Below are 18,047 nucleotides of genomic sequence, written 5' to 3'. Positions count from 1 at the left end.
CTTTCCATTGGAAGCTGCTCCCATGCTATATTGTCAGCAATATCTGGCTTCTACGGTCACAGCTGCTGCAGTTCATAGAAAGCAGGATGTTTAGCAGTGCCGGAGTTAAGCCCATCTCCACTGTAGTCTGACCTAAGTCCTGTCTGCTGGATGTCAGCCATCATTCATTCTCCTTGAAAAAGGACACAGAGGTGTCCGAAACGCGTTGGAGGTGCTGTGCTGTGCTTTGGACTGGGGGAACTGTGATAGTGGAACTCTCTACAGGCGTGTGTGTGATTCCTACCCGGGCTGTGACATCTGAGATCCACCCATGCTTATATGAGAGCCTTTACCTGGTTCTCCATCACATCTGGTAAAATCCACTTCATACTCTACCCAGGGGACGTAATTTGTCTAGTTTTAATTGTGTTCTGTGTACAATAAAAAGGTGGTATTGCACTACATATTTTTTTCCTCTTCATTTTGGGAAAATGACCCCTGATTTATGGGAGGAGAATACCTACTATTGTACTGGTGAAAATTTTTCCTGAGAATTGGGTACCCCTTCCCCTCGCATATCGATTACGGAGAAGAGGAGACGCTTACTATCTCTAAGGGAGGTGTGGTAATTACCTGAGCGCTGCACGTTTGAGAATTGACCCCTGATTATATCCTTGGATATTTACCCTTAACATTCATTAGGAGGGCAGGGAGGGGAGGACTGTAGATCCCCGGTCATGCATGTAAGGAGGCGCTGCTAATACCAACCCACCATTAATAATTAACCTGCAGATACAGACAACAGATGAAAATCCCCAAGTTTTTGTTCAGATTTCAGCAACTGAAATGACCCTAGCTTGGGTACAGTGGACCACTAGGTACAGCTAACCATACTAACTGTTTGCTCCATGCCTGGAAAACAAGCATATTCTTCTATTTGGTTGAGCCAGCTCTTAATCCCACTTACTGCCTTCTTATTACATTTTTACTTACCTTGTTAAGAAATAAAATAGCAAGTGGTTTCAGATCCAGCACTGGTGTGCACCCATGGCTGCAAGAAGGCATTGAGACCTGGGATGACCTTGCAGGTCTAGCTATATGTACAGTATGATGCACGTCGTTGGGAATAGAAGCTATCATCTTCTTGTTGCTATGCCATGAAATTCAGTTTGACATTTATTATTATTATTTTATAGAGGCACCCCAAAATACATGTAGCTCTGTACAGGGTTAACATATAAAATAGTGACAAGGTACTGTATCAGAGCAAAAATTCAGTACACATTGGCATGTCATAGTATACAGTAAGTACATAGCATAAAAACAAAATAATAACACAGACTGAGTTAGATTGATAAGAGCAGGGTAGGGAAAAAAATCACAGAAACTAGCAAGAGTAAGCAGAGGATAGTAGATGAAACTGGGTGAGCAAACACAAAGTCTCTGAATGGGAGAAGTATTTAAGAGAGTGGAGCATTGGTAATATGGCCATACCCACAAGGAGCAGAGAGGGCAAGAAAATCTAGAACAAATATTTTCTATAATGGGAGTGCGACAGCAAGGTGTTTGCCTTCATACCCATGTGTGGTGCTAATTTTGGCTTCTCTAGAACAGTTTCAGGCCTGCTGAAAGTTCTCAAGTTGCTTCCTTTCTTCAAACTTGATTAGAGTTATAGCAGTCTTATACTGCCAGTGGGTACTTATGTATTATCTGGGCGCCCACTTTTTTCATTGCATGCCACTACTTAAGGCATGCGATGCGATGCAATGCGATTTTTCATTGTAAAGACCCGATTTTTAAATGTATAGTCAACCATGGGTGATTTCATACCCCCACTATCCAACTACGCATGGAGTTGATTTTATATAGTGGCGAGGGGACGCGGATTACTTTACATGCATTCTGAGTCCCCACGCGGGGCTCGCTGTGCTCACCACGCTTCAGGCTCGGTGGCTCGCTGCGCTCACCACACTATATAAAATCAACTACATGCGTAGTTGGATAGTGGGGGTATGAAATCACCCATGGGTGACTATACAATGAAAAATTGGATCTTTACAATGAAAAATCGCATTGCATGATTTGTATGCCACTATATTGCGATGCGATGAAAAAAACGGGCGCCCAGATATTACATAAGTACCTGCCAGGGTAAAGGTCGCTAGGTGTTTTTATTTAAAAAAAATATATATATTTGTCCCTATAATACCTCCTATAATATAATTAAAATGTGTACATCATTATACAGTGTTTGGGGATGGATACACAAACATAGAGCCTGTGTGTGGCTATATGCAGAGAGGGATTAAGGAGGGCTTTGGAAGTTTACTCATGCCCTCAAGGACACCCCATCCTTTCAACTGGCATTCTCCACATTCTTCAGAAGAAGCTATGGCAGCACCAAGCCCACCCCTGCATGAATCACTACCCAATGGGCATTATGTCAAGATGGCGTGGGTCATTATGTCAAGGGTCACTGTGTGTGTGTGTGTGTGTGTGTGTGATGAAGAAAGGCAGCAGCACTCAGAGGCTTAGTCAAGCTTTTGAAACTCTCAGTGTGCGCTGCCGTTCTTCATCCTGTAACTCTAAACATTTACAGGGGCACTAGAGCAGCATAGTTAGTGTCAGCGGAGTTCCAGATTATGCCTGTTTCTGCAGCTAGATAGCCAGGGCCGGCGCCACCACTAGGCAAACCTAGGCATTTGCCTAGGGCGCCGGCCACTGGAGGGCGGAAAATGCCGCCCGGGTACCTGTACCTGTCTATTTAAACCTGGCGGCGGAGGCAGCGGGGGTCCCTGCAGTCTATTAAAAAGCACGAGCGCTATCCGCCGGGCTATGCGGAAGCGCTTCTATTGTGAAAACTCTGGCAGCCAATCAGCGTGCTGCCAGTGTTTTCACACTAGAAGCGCTTCCGCATAGCCCGGCGGATAGCGCTCGTGCTTTTTAATAGACTGCAGGGACCCCCGCTGCCTCCGCCGCCAGGTTTGATTACAGAGAGCGCCGAACGAAAGGTACCCCCCCCCCCGCCCCCCCCCCCCCCCCCCGGCACCGGGGCGCCCCCAGCCCGACTCGCCTGGGGCGCTCCGGTGCCTTGCACCGGCCCTGTAGATAGCAGTGGTGTAACAATGCCACCACAGTCCAAGTAGTGGCTTGGGGGTCTATGTATATTCCATGCGGTTTGGCCGCCTCATGGAAATCTGCTAGAAATAACCCTCCAAAAATGGTTGATGTTTTGGAGGAAATTGATCCTTCTGGACCTCTAGCATCTGTCAGGGAAGTGTAGCATTACCCAGAAATGCCGCTGGCATACTTGCGAGCATTTACCCCCTGGCAATGAACAAGAAACCCCCAGTCATGAGCATGTAGATAAAAAAATGATAAGAAATGTGTTGGGGGAGTTACAGAAACTTTTTTGGCAGGTGGGTGCAAAAATTCTGGTTATGCCACAGATAGATACATACATACATACATACATACATACATACATACATACATACATACATACATACAGTGGTGTGTTAGTGTGTGTGCGTGTGTGCCTGTTGTAGCTTTGACTGTATGTGAGACTGTGTATACAGATAGAGCCATCCTCATCTAGCCCTTTAATAGGATTACAGGGGCAAACGCAGGATTTTCAGAAGGGGGTTTCCAGAGGGGCGGAGCAAAGCACGATGGACCCTTAGGTGACCCAGTATATGCCGGGTCAGTTAAAGTATTATAGATAGACCAAATGTATATAAATAATAATAATAAAAAAAATATATATACACACACATACATATATATATATATATATATATATACACATATACTGTACATACAAATATATACTTACATATACATACATACATATACATACAGGGGCGTCAACATCAGTGCAGACCCCTGGGCATAGCAATGTATTGGCGCCCCTACCGATCCTACAGTGGTAGGGGTGGGGGAAGCTTTTATGTCCCCCGGGTGGTAGGGGGTATTATATCAACCGCTCAGCGTGTAGGGCCTGGATCAGTAATTTCCACTAATTACCCTTTTACTGCACAGATGGTGGGAGATGGGGTGGGAGAAGGTGGCATTGGGCTGAATGAAGGGTCCCTGACACATAACTTCCAGGGTGGTAGAGGATTTTTAATACGTAGAGGAGGGGTGTATAGTGGAGTGGGCTTATTATTCATAATTTTCTGCTGGGAGGACAGTTTGGTTGACTGCAGATATCTCCAGTTTCCGGAAATAGATTTTAATGGAATTAGAAACTAGAGAATCCCACCTACCAAATGCTATTAGGGACTAGGGGATCAGATTTCAGGAGGCAGAGAAATCTTCCAATGAGCATATAAAACTACATACCAGGTGTATGGAGCTGGAGCAGTAACCAGCTGCTCGAAGGCTGATATCTCTGGTTCTGGGAACAGTAGATACAAGCTACTAGTGTTCCTCAAAGGGGGAGAGTCCCAGCTTTTGGAATATACCCTCAGAAAAACTCAAAGTCAGAAAGAACCTGAAATATCTGACTGGGAATAACAATTAACAGGCTTGGATGGGGACCACTGCTTTGAAGTCAGATATCTCCGGTTCCCAAGGGCCGATTTTTAAAATTCTTGTACCTATGGAAAGAGGGGACCCTCAGCTTTCAGCCTAATGTTCTTAGACTCCTGGGGGGGTTTCTGGGTACTCAGAAACCCCCCATGCGTGCGCTACTGGATTAAGTGAGTAATGGGATTACTCTGCTAATTCTCTACTGTATTGTTCTATGTATTGTATTGCAGCTGACAACAATAAGCCTTGGTGAGCCATGGCTCACCATGGCTATCCAGAGATGGCTAGATGAGGCTGGCTCCATCTGTATATCTGTGCCAGTATGTTTGTGTATTGTTGTGTGATTTTATGTTTGTGTGGTTTTTATATATGTGTGATTATGTATCCATGCATGTACAGATGGAGCGGGAGACATCTTTGGCCAGCGCTCGCCAGATCCCTTGCACTGGCGAGCACCGGTGATAGAGACTGGAACGCGTATGCGTCTCACACGCACGTGCGTCCCAGTTTCCCGTCGGCGGGGGGATTTGAACCCTGTCTGTCTCCGCTTCAGGGAGACGGACAGGGTTGGGGGAGGGGGGGTGCGGCAAGGTGGCGACGACCGTCGGTGAGGCTGCGGGGACCCGGGAGGAACCCTGTTGTAAGGGGCCGCCAGCCGCCATAAAGAGACGCGCGCACAAGATGCGTGCGTCCCTTTACGGTGGCTGGCGGGGGATGGCGGATGGCGACTCTTCCGCCATCCCCTGCAAAGATATCTCCCGATCCATCTGTAGCTATATGTAGCTATATGTAACCAAAGGAGCGTACCAGCGCCGGTTGTATATACTGTAGTAAGGTTATGTATGCATATGTATATAATATGTGTCCAAGTGTGTGTGTGTATGTGTATATAAGTGGGCAGCATTTACAGTACCTTGTATGCATAAATGGGCATTTAATACGTGTATGGTTTTTATCTGTGGCGTGTGCTTTTTCTATATACTATACTTTTGTACGCATCAGAAGACAGGTTGCTCCCAGCATAGAGCAATACTTAATATTAATTGCAGGGTAAGCCTGAATAATGTCATGCTTTACAAGGCTGCGGCACCCAATAGGGCTCTGATTTGCAGGCTCAGTTGCATGGGAATTGGCTGATGCTTCTAGCGATGTTGTGGAGGATTACAAAATAAATAATAAAAAGACCCACTAGCAGCGCCTTCTCCCAGGGAGCTGCAGCTGCGTACTCCTCCTCCGGTATCACCATTCACTGCCTGGACTATTGCGCCGACTTCTTATCGTCTTTTTTCACTACAACCTACAGCGCATTGTTGCAATCAGAACAGCAAAAGCCAGCCCGACCTCCAGGAGCCATTCCGTGCAGGATTAGCCGGTCGTTTCGCACATACAGTGATTATTGGCTTGGTTTTTTTTGGGAGAGTGAAAGGCTTTGTCAGGAAGGTAAGATGTACAACATATAGACCTCTCTGCAATTGGAGATGCCAGACTTGCCGCTGATGCTCACGCTGTAATGCAGGCAGAGCTTTCAGCACCTGTCGCTGTCCACTGCTGGCTCATTCATAAGGAGATCATGCAGAACGCCGGGTTGAAACTCTCATTGTGGAGTCCCATTGTTATCTGTCATAGTCCATGCACAGAGCTTATTCAATAAATATTCATTATATGATGGTTCAGTTACAGGTCACCTTAACAGTGCAGGAATTCATTTATTCACCACTGATCACCTCTTGCTGTTGCCTGTACAAAAAGGGGGCTTCAACATATAATGTCTCACTGTAGTAGCGTTCACATGTTTTGTATTTTGTCCTTATTCTTACAGTGTCAACATGGAATTGGTATGGCTCTTGCATTTATTGTGAACTAGCTATGTGAGATCTCTGGCTTGCCTATGTGCCTATGTGAATAGTGTATTGTGTTATAACACAGAACGCTGGGGATGACTTGTACACAAAGCTGTAGGAAGCTGTAGGAAGTACAGATAGCAGAGTTTGTACATTGGGAATATCTGCTCTGCAGTGTGATGCCACATGTCATTATTGCAGCTACAGTTCCTTCTTGTGTCTGAAGTAAGTGGCTGCAGAGACACCAGGAATGGGAAGTTGCATGCAAATCCAGTATAAAGTATTTTAACGATTGACCTATTCAAATAAGCTTTTGTATTTTACTGGTTAACTGTGGGCATGCTGTACAATGCTATCCCCACAGAACCAGTGATATTGGGCTTGGGTGCTGCAGGCATGCATTTCTCTGTATGTATGCGTATGTATAGCTACAGGATAATGTCAACTTCTAAGGAGTTGACCCAAAAAGATGTTTAACTGTAGGGCAGGAAGATACTCAGATTCATTTGTGTCTGTCATTTTAAAGTTGGGTATTTCAATCATTGTGACAACCAGGGTTTCTTCTTTTATTTCATGTTTTCATTAGGGTTCCATATGCCTGACCTATAAGAGGTTTAAAGTTACTTTGATTGAGGTATAGTATAGCAAGATATTTTATTGTTGTAGGCTACTAACTTTCTCATCACTATTTTCATTATTAAAGATAAGTAATACCTACAGTACTGTACCTGCTGTTTGTAAAGATGAAGCCAGAAGAGATTTAGCACTAGATCTACAGTACAACTCTTCTATCTATTTATCTGCTGCAAGGATCAGTCTGTATGTTGCGCGTGTAGCTGGAAATAAATGCACAGACTAGAATAAAAAGCTATAATAAATCACGAAGCTAAATTAATTTATTTCATAAACATATTTGAATGAAAAGATTGGTGATGTTTCAACACACTTCAAGAAGTTGTTTGTGGGGCTATACCGATTGTAAACTGTGTGTGGCAGTAGAGATCACTGGGAGAAGTTATCAAACACGAGAGGTTGGATGAACCAGACTGACAATACCCAACATTTTGTGCTGTAGGTCCTGAGTTTAAAGCATGTGCATCAAATAATTAGCTGAGTTGTCTTCTTCAAATATATCATCCTTATAGGATCCTTCTTAACAAGATAGTGAAACAACAAATACAAGTGAAACAAAATAACTGTACATACAATTACAAGATGACTAACATTGGGCTAATATTTTTTAATTCTAAATTATAATCAGAACAACTGCAATGCAAGTGAAAATAGGTCAACTTTACCCTAGCATTATCTCTGGATTGAAGTAGTGCTGTTAACTATATCATTTCTTCTTTATTCAGTTTATTTGAGAAGCTCAACATACATATAACATTAATGTAGTGCTCCATTATATATGGCCCATATGCTACATTTTTTAATGCAATGAGTCAAAATGAAAGGGAACGCGAAAATAATGTTGCAGCAGAAAAGGCTGTTAACCCTTTGAGGGCCAAGGGAATGTTTACCTTATATAGGAAATATAATCTTTTATTGCACAACATTTTTTATTTGAATTTATATGACAAATGTGAGCGACACTGGCATTATTAGCAGATGTTGGCACTCAAAGGGTTAATAACAATAAAGCAGTATAAATAACCCAACATGCTGTAATGGTTATCTAGAACTTTAGCTGCACCGAAGTTAGGACACTGACACAAGGTCACACACTGCAGGTCTTAGGGAAACTGTATCTTTAGTTTAGCATTTACATTTTAAGAAGCTGACCATTCAGACAATCTGAAGTGGGTTCTAATAAGAAAATGATGCAGTAAATCATTCTTCTACATTTATTTTGGTTTAATAATGATTTGTCTATTAAAAAAAAAATACATTGTGATCATAATTTCTCTTTACAATATTTTAGAAGCAATATGAAGCATTCTGTTTGGTATAAATAATAATTCCATGCTAAATAATAGATGTAATTAATGTACAATCTACTAAAATATCTCCAAAACGGCAATGAAACATAACATAAGGCTGAAAGCCTACCACTACCAAAGTAGTAGTGTGTTTGTGTATCTATCTATCTATCTATCTATCTATCTATTTATCTGTCTATCTATAAAATATGTATATATAGTATGACAAAAAAATGCTCTTAATCTTAGCGATTGAATATCGATTTACACGAATAGTGTAGTACAGTGATGGCTAACCTTGACACTCCAGCTGTTGCTGAACTACACATCCCAGCATGCCCTGCATCAGTTTGAGCAAGGGCAAATAGTAAAACTGATGCAGGGCATGCTGGGATGTGTAGTTCAACAACAGCTGGAGTGTCAAGGTTAGCCATCACTGGTGTAGTATATACAGGACATGTAATCTGCTGTCTTGATTACAGTGAAGAGCCTATGCATACAGTATACAGTGCATATGTGTGTGGGCACGTATAAAAGCAAATATTATTTATAATATAGTGTTCTATGCTTGGTCACATCAAATCAAGTTTTGTGCTTACAATTGTTTTAGCATAGTGAAGTGTAAATTGCAGGGATACTTGCCTGTCCTTCAAACCCTTCAAGCTAATATGTCTGTAATTAATAGACATTATAGAATAATAACACATAAATATTGTAAGCCAAAATATTTGTTGGCACCTTATTTTGTAATATCATTAGTTAGGCTTAGATAATAGGGCTCACAAAATCTTCTGGTTCCCCTAGACAGAAATGGAAACATTGTAACATAAAATTCTTTTCACCAGTGACAATGTGCTGCCTTCTGCTTTAATAATATACACTAACCCAGTGGTTCCCAAACTTTTTTGAATCACGGCACCTTAGAACATCAAAATATTTTCAAGGCAGCCTTAGGCCAAATGCTTCTTACTGCACCATGTTTGGCACAATTTGGCACACCTTGGACTCTGCAAAAGTCACGCTTTGTGATTTTTATAAAAATTTCCACCTCTAATCTATTACTTTATACAAATTCTACTGCTGCAAACAATTTTCAGAATCCACCCACTTGCTACATTTGGAAAAACAGCTAAGCTGTGTTTTACATGATGTGACAAATTGAGAAAAAAAGCCAAGATGTATGTGGACACATCTGTATGTCACAGTTATGTGGTGAGGGGCAGGATTTGCTTCTGTTTGTCCACATATATTATGAATGGCAGCCACAAGCACTGGTTTTGCCTGGTACATTGGCCATAAATAATATGAATTGATCTTGGTCCACCAACCCAAGGCACCCCTGCGAGTGTCCTGAGGCACCCCATGGTGCCTAGGCACACAGTTTGGGAACCACTGCACTAACCTCTTGTGTTCTTATGTAATCTTGTGACACCCGGGGCCGATGCGACACACCACAGAGCCCCACCTGCTAACGGGGGGGGGGGGATGCGGCGGTCGTCACGTCCCAGCAGTGGGGGTTGAAGCAGGTTCCGCCAACCAAGTCGGGCAGTGGGAGCTTGATGTGGGCACCACCATTGAGTATGGGGGACCCCCACCCCCGCTGCCGCCGAGTAGAACCTCGGTTGGGGCGGGGGTGGGGGTTCAGCGCGGGGCTCCCAAATGCCACTCTGCAGTGGCCACCATACTGTATATTAAGAAGGAAGGCAGCTAAAACTACCACAGATTTGATCAACATTAAACAGTCCAATTTCCAGAGAAACCACATTAGAGGCAGGAAATGACTTTGCTGGGTGAGCAATTTTGGACTATACTTGTTACCTTAGCTAAAGGGGATACGGTCATTTGGTCTACAGCATGATGGTCCACAAGCATTAGGTCGACACCACTAGGTCGAAATGGGGATAGGTCGACATGGGTTTAGGTCGACATGGCTTTAGGTCAACAAGTTATTAGGTCGACACAAGTATTAGGTCGACAGTGTTTAGGTCGACATTCAAAATGTCAACATGGGGTTTTTCACTGTTTTTTGACCCGACAGGCGGTATTTCATGCCCTACCATCCACTAGGGTGTGTTGGGGGAATAAAATAGTGTGCCCAGCGCAGCAACGCACTGTGCCTGAAGCATTGCGTGGGGATGCGGTGCACTTGAAACTGTGTCCATGTGAACTGTGTCGACATTCAGGTTAAAAAACAGTGACAAACCCCATGTCGACCTTTTGACTGTTGACCTAGACACTCTCGACCTAATGCTTGTTTCAACTTAATGACCTGTCGACCTAAAGCCATGACCCATGTTGACCTTGTCCCATGTCGATCTAGACCCATGTTGACCTTTCCCTATGTTGACCTAATACTTGTCGACCAACATGCTGTAGACCAAATGATCCCAACCCAGCTAAAGACCTGTAGAAATACACATGTGCAAGTATGTGTAGAAGTATCATTTATTCTTATGTTAACACACAGTACCACAGCCATTAAACAGCGTTTTGTCGTTTGTTTGTTTTTTACAAATCCTTATTTTCCAATCCTTGGTAGAAATGATATATAGAAAGCGATAAAAGATAGAACTAGAAGAAATGTGAATATGTGGGTTAAGATGAATGGTGTTACGTGACCATGAACAGCAGTTAAAGAAAAGGTGTATCAGATGTATATGCCGCATGTTGTGAGCACTTTATTTTTCTATTAATATCCCACCAAACAGATGGTTAATACCAATTCTACACAGAGAATTTTATTGTACTCCATAGTTATATTCAGTATAACGAGGAGCAGCTGTCATTCGCCTTAATCAGAAAGCAGGGTAAATATTAGCTTTTTATTAAGTATATAAATATGTACCTGCTTTGGGGGGTATTCTGGGGGCTGTGCGCATGTGCCGGGTGTATGACCCAATGCAAATATTGGGATCGATGGGTGCATGCACCCAGGACAGCAGGCGAGGCGTGGGGCAGCGGGCAGCCCCATTACTATATGGGTATGCCCAACATGTCATGGCTCTTTCCATGAGAATGCAGGACGTTCTCATGATAATCTCTTGACACCCATTTCTTCCCATGGGTGCGCTCTTATGTAAGGTTGCCTCAGAGCAACTTACGTATGCGTGCTTGTTCCACATCATTCGATGCTGACCCAGGGCCGTCTTTTCGTATGGGCTTAATGGGCACTTGCCCAGGGACCCCAGATGTATAAGGGCCCTCTGCTCATAGCTGATGATCCCTTTTTTCCAGGGATACCAGACTTTTGAAATTCGGCCCTGGGGAACTGGAGATATCCAACTTCAAAGCAGCAGACCACCTCCGACCTGTTGATTGCAATTCCCAGTCATATTTCTCAGGTTCTCTCTAACTTAGAGTTTTTTTGAGAGTATATTCTAAAAGCTGGGGCTCTCCCCTTTCTGTGGACACTAGCAGCTTGTCTCTGTCATGCCCAGAACCAGAGATACCAGCCTTCCAGCAGCCAGTCCCTGCTCCAGCTCCAAACGTTTGGTGTACAGTTTTTTATTTTTGTCAATGGATTGCTCCGGCTCCTGATCTCTGATCTCCAAGTCCCCAATACCTCCTGAAAGTTGTGACTCAGCATTCTCCAGGCGACTTTAAATTTAAAGTAAAACTTCTTTATGGAAAGTACATTTAATATTTCATATGTCATATTTAATTAGGGTTCAGGAACTGATGGTTCCGACTGAAAAATAGCACTGCATACAGTGCAACATGATTTTAATATTTAGTATTTTCTAGGGTCAGGTGTTAAAGACACAACTTTCAGCGACTGCAGTTGTCAGATCCATATTTTAATTGTATACGGAAAGAAAAGATATGTCCTTAGTTAGACACAACGCTCCGATTGGACACTGAAATTACCATTATGCTATATAAATCCACACTTAGGCAGAGTCTGGTTGGCCCTGAGGAAGCTGTACTGTGAAGCGCGTGCCGGCTAGCGGTGTGCAGGCAGACAGCTGTTTATTATTTTTCATATAATGCATTTTGATTGATGTGTATGTCCGCTGTATGTTGTCGATCCTGAACCTAGTTTGAGACTTGTGCCCGTGTGCCATTGTGCAACACTTATACTTTGAGAGTGTTATTTCCACCATACACCTCAAAAATGCACCCTGGTCCTCCCTGGTAATTAATTCCCCCATAGAGATTGTGAATAGAGGAGCATCCAGGTCAATTAGTGAGGACCTTATATCAGACCTGCACCCATGTGCCTATGTGCAACAGTGCTATTTTGAGGGTGATATTTCCACCACACACCTCAGAACGCACCATTGGTCCTTCCTGGTAATTCATTCCCCCATAGAGATTGTGAACAGAGGGGTATCCAGGTTAATGAGTGGGGACCATATACTACATGCGCAATTTATCTACAAAGCGCATAGCTATCGGTGTGTTATCTACACAGGAGCTTAGTCGACGGGCACAGTGTCGACACTTGCGACAGGACCATACAAAGAACTAGGAGTTATAAGAGGTTTTTCACCCACTCTTAGAGTGGTACCCATATAGAGCGTGTGGCAACACCGCAGAAAGTCCAGTGGACCTGCGCTAATTGCACTGCCTTTGGGTACCTACACACTATACAACCAGAGTGTGGATTTACCACGATAAGGAAGTCCACACCTCGTTGACAAGGACACACATGCATTAAAATTCTCTATTTAAACAGCAGTTTCTGCCTGCCACCTCAAGTTTTAAATTGTGTGAACCCCATCCATTTATGTTGTATGTTATTTTTTAACAATTTTCGCAGCCTTTTAATTAAGATGTAATAAAGGTTAAATTTTATTGTATTCTCTAAGGTGCACCTAACTAAGGACATATCTTTTCTTTCCGTATACATGTTCCTATGCCCATGTCCCTAGGTAGCATACCCCTGTCTCTCAACCTAGTTGTAGATTGTACATTATAGGGGTCCGACCTATTTCTATTCATATCTTGTGCGACTGACCCAAACCCCCCCTCTCCTATTCCATATCTTAATTGTCCAGCCATCAGTGTGGGGTGTGTGTGTGTGTGTGTGTGTGTGTGTGTGTGTGTGTGTTAAATGTATAATTGTACCCAGTACTATTTTTCTAGAAAAATAGGTCCAGGCACTCACAGGTGACTTTAAAATGCAACTTATCTTATGGAAAGTAGATTTTCAGTTCCTGATGATATCATATTTAATTAGAGGTTCAGGAACTGAGTTCCTGCTGGTTCCTGCTGAAAAATAGCACTGATTGTACCCGATTTAAGTGAACAGAATAGGGCTGAGAGAGTAACACGAAAGTGGAATTTTACTGTGAATTGACTATGGTTTGCTAAACCTCTCTCATACTATAATAATGAGCTTCTACAGAATCATATACTGTACATGCCGCAGAGCTCTCTACTAAACAAAATGAGGATCCATTCATATATATCAAATGTACTCTATAAGTTAGTATGTCTAATTTAGAGTTAGGAGCAAAGCAAAAGGAATAAGGAGCAATGATGCATGTGGACAAACCATGTTACACTGCTAGCCGGGCAAATACATTTATGGATATCATCTTTGAATGCTGATTTTGGGGGTATTCCATCTGGGATTCCGACTGTCATTATGTCCCGGCAGTCGGAATCCTGGGCTGTTTTCGCTCAGCTTGACTGTGTTTCAACTGTCGAGTGTCAGAAAGTGGAAATGTCGGCGAAAAATTAATTTGACAATTCGTGGCCATTTCCATCAAAACAGACCTGACTCTGTTTTGTTGGAATCTGCCTTCCATGCTGTCGGAAACACCAGCATTAAATAGCCGTCAGCCACTAATTCCGAAGGCCGAAATTGCGGCCGGGATTGAATACCGCCCTAAATACGATGATGGCTTTTGCATACAGGGGTAGATGTGCTAAGACTTGGAGAAAGAGAAAGAGGAAAGAGCTAAAATACCAGCCAGTAAGCTTTTAACTGCCATGTTACATGCTTTGGTTGAAAGATGAGTATTAGGAGATGGTTGATTATTAATTTATCTCTCTCCACTTTATCTCTCTCTCTCCAGGGTTTAGTACATCTGTCCCACAGCCCTCAAATACCAGACAACTATTTTGCATGCACCTTAGAGTAAAAACATAACAATGGTGGTTGATGGAGGCGGATTGCCAATGACATGTCATGTAAACGCCAGTAACTGTAACCTTCACCGGTCCCGATCTGCACCCAATATATCTGCAAGTGCTCACTATACTATGGGGTAGCAAACACATTTGAGCAAGATACCAAAACTGTAAAGTTCAATAAAGTCTGCTTCATTTGTACCTGATTTTAAATGAGTATAATTTTGTATTGTATTTATTAAACACAATAAACCATAAGCTCATGGGTGCATCAAGAGAGGAGAAGGCTTGTGTAAGTCTCTTTCCTCTATAGGTGGCAGGGCAACAGAATTTGGGCACTAGAGTCATTAGGCAACCCTAGCGCTATCCCAGAGTCTAGTGTGCATGTGCAGGTCTTCAGGGAAACGGAAGCCGTGCCATTTTACCAGTGATTTTCCTCCTGAGTATGTGTGAAATGTTTGGAAAATGGCCATCATCACATTTTCTCTGTGGTTTCTGCAGCACTGCTGTTGCTGATGTTGGACTCCGTAGGCAATTATTGAAAGAACAGGTGCAGTGTGTATGGTGTTGGCCCCCTGGGGCCCATGTGCATAGCACACACTGCACCCATGATACACCAGGGGCATAAGATAATGGGTGACATTTAATAGGATGCCATTTTTTGGGGGGGGCGATTTTTTTGCAAAAACTGCCATTTTTACCCGTTTTCCAAAAATCGCACATTTGCGGGGAAAAATTTTTACTTTTTGCCGCAAATTCACACATTCTGAGCTGACAATGTTTAGTAACACTTCAATTCGCATCCAAATGTTTTCCCTTTATAAAGTATACAATTCGCAAATTTAATGAGATGCGATTTCAAGAAAACGTTACTAAAACGCAAAAAATACGGGGGACAAAAAGCGTAGGGGTCCCCCGTATTTCTGAAACCAGCCACGGACTCTTGGACCGGTTCTGGTTCCAAAAATACAGGGGACAAAAAAAATCTGGGGGTACCCCATATTTTGGAACCAGCACCGGGCTCCAACAGCCCGCGGTGTCATGCCACAGCCAGGGGACACTTTTTACATAAGGTTCCTTGCCGATGCCGTATCATGCTCACCCTGGCTGGTCAGGCCTGGACGGGGTACCAAGGGGGAGTGGGGACCCCCCCAATAAAGAGGTCCCCCCAGGCATCACCGGTCCAGGGATGAAGCCGGGGCTGTTACTGGAGTCCGTGGGCTGTGGACGCCGGCCTGATACGGTAAAATCACCCCAAAAAAACATTGCATTTTACACACATTAGTTTTACAACTACACTTACAACAATCTGACTCTGTTCTGACTTCTGCAGACTCACCCCGCACTGACAGCGGGGTGAGCCGGCTGCCTCCATCCCTGCTGACAGCTTGTATAATGCTGTCACAGTGCAATACAAGCTGTTAGCATGGTTGACTCTATGCATCTCCATGGAGACTCTTTCAGCCAATCAGGGCTGAGCTATGCATCTCCATGGAGACGCATAGCTCCATGATTGGCTGGGCCCGGGGCTGGTTATGCTCAGGAGGGGGGACCCCACTCCATTTTTTTTATTTTTTAACACAAAAATCGATACTTGTTTCCTAGCACGGCACCCATCGCATACCGTATTTAGTGGTGTGCGATGCAATCTTCCCGTTAAATTAACAGGAGTGCTTGTACAGTGAAATATCGCATAGCACTGCATGCCAGCAAATGGCATGCGATGCGATTTTTAATTGTACAATGCCACCCCCACTATCAACACCAATCCGAAGCGTGGCGAGCGCAGGGAGCCCGCGACGGGTGGCGGTACGCGTCCTCCAACCTTTTCATACCCCCACTATCCACGTCAGTGTGGAGTTGATTTTAGATAGTGTGGCGAGCACAGCGAGCCACCGAGCCCGAAGCGTGGCGAGCGGATGCGGAATACGAGCCCGAAGCGTGGCGAGGGGATGCGGAATACATGTAAAGTAATCCGTGTCCCCTCACGAGGCTCGCTGCACTCGCCACGCTTCGGGCTCGGTGGCTCGCTGAGCTTGCCACACTATCTAAAATCAACTCCACGCCAACGTGGATAGTGGTGGTATGAAAAGGTCGGAGGACACGTACTGCTGCGCTCGCCACGCTTTGGGTTGGTGTTGATAGTGGGGGTGGCGTTGACAATGGGGGTGCATTTAACATTGTAAGCACCCATTAAGGTGCTTGTACAATCATTGCATGCCGTTATATTGCATGCGATGCAATTGCATAAGATGCACTTCAATCAAAATCATGGGCGCCGTGCTAGGAAACAAGTACCCAAAAATCACACATGTTCTCAAATACGCACATTTTCATGACTACAAATCGCACCATATCGCACTTCTTTGCCGCAAATTCGCATCTCTTTAAATATGCGAATTTGGGGCAAACAAAATGCGATTTTAAAAAGTGCGATATGGTGCGATTTCGGAAAATGTAATGAAATTTAATTGAATTGAATTGAAGCCTAAATATTTCAGAAACATAATAACAATACTGTAGCTGTCTCCCTCTAGACCTCCAGATGTGATAAGAAAAGCAACTGCAGAAAACGCATAAAGGGAGCACATATTGAATATGATTTATTTCCAACAATTTAGAAGCCTTTATACATTTAGGAAAGCAAAATCCTTTTTATCCTTATTAATCCATATTCATTTTATTATAAAGTCATACAGGCTTACAGTGTCTAAGGACGAGATGTATAAATCCTTCTAAGCAGTACAGGTGAAAAAGTTGCCCAAACGCAACAAATCCGTTATCTCAATCATGTATTTAAGAGTTTATTAATGTAGGTAAACAAGGAACTCTATAGTCAACGCTGGTTTGACTGAAGACACCCTCCACAACATTAATCCTAATCCCTCTTGGTCTTAAATTGCCAAACTGGGTGAGCCCCCTCAGAGGATAGTGATCAATTCAGTTTGCACAGCTCTGGTTGAACAAATGTGCTGCCCTTATACATGTTCAGCATTACAGACAGGTGGAATATGGGGGCGTGGACTGAAAACATCATCCTGCGAGGCCACGCCACCTTTTCGTGGGCCATGCCCTCTTTTTGGGCATGCGAGTGTCCCGTTTTCAACTGCATAAAAGTTGTGAGGTATGCAGCTAGCCCATTAATCTCCTTGGGCGTGATGTACTAAGCCTTGAAAGGTGATAAAATAGAGAGTGGTAAACAAACAACCAATCAGCTCCTACTTGTCATTTTTCAAACACAGTCTGTGACATGGCAGTTACGAGCTGATTGGCTGGTGGTTTATCACTCTCTATTTTATCACTTTTTTCGCTTAGTACATCTTTTTAGTTCTCAAAAATGTATTGACATGTTAGTCACTAAATAAGCTGGGAGGGGAAAAAATCCTTAGTTAATTAAATACTATGGCCAGATTCTCTAAGCTTTAAAAGTGATAAAATAGAGGGTGATAAACAGCCAGCCAATCAGCTCCTGCCTGATATTTTTCAAACATAGCCTGTGACATGACAGGTAGGAGCTGATTGGCTGGCTGCTTTTCACTCTCCGTTTTATCACTTTTGAAGCTTAGAGAATCTGGCCCCATGACCCTTACATACTGCCAGGATCATGTATCGCCTCACAACAGCCATGTGCCCATATAAGAACAGTAGTCGTAAACTTTAAAAAAAAGATTATCGATTGTTATAAAGTAAG

At 43.4% G+C, this 18,047-nt stretch overlaps 1 protein-coding gene across 4 annotated transcripts in view; it reads left to right on the top strand.

The window, feature by feature from the left end:
• The first annotated feature begins 5,682 nt into the window (after nt 1-5,682).
• DLGAP1 (DLG associated protein 1) overlaps nt 5,683-18,047 on the top strand; it is a 519,677-nt gene continuing 507,312 nt past the window's right edge. For 3 of the 4 annotated variants that reach the window (XM_083187577.1, XM_083187573.1, XM_083187574.1), the window contains exon 1: nt 5,684-5,952. The gene's annotated coding sequence lies outside the window, so the exon portion shown is untranslated. Of the gene's footprint in view, nt 5,953-18,047 lie in introns of all 4 variants that reach the window. The other variant, XM_083187578.1, reaches the window with a different exon arrangement.

The sequence above is a fragment of the Crinia signifera genome, chromosome 5 (genome assembly GCF_055691185.1).
Source record: "Crinia signifera chromosome 5, ASM5569118v1, whole genome shotgun sequence".
Classification (NCBI taxonomy): Eukaryota; Metazoa; Chordata; class Amphibia; order Anura; family Myobatrachidae; genus Crinia; species Crinia signifera.
This window is presented reverse-complemented; position numbering and strand designations above follow the sequence as displayed.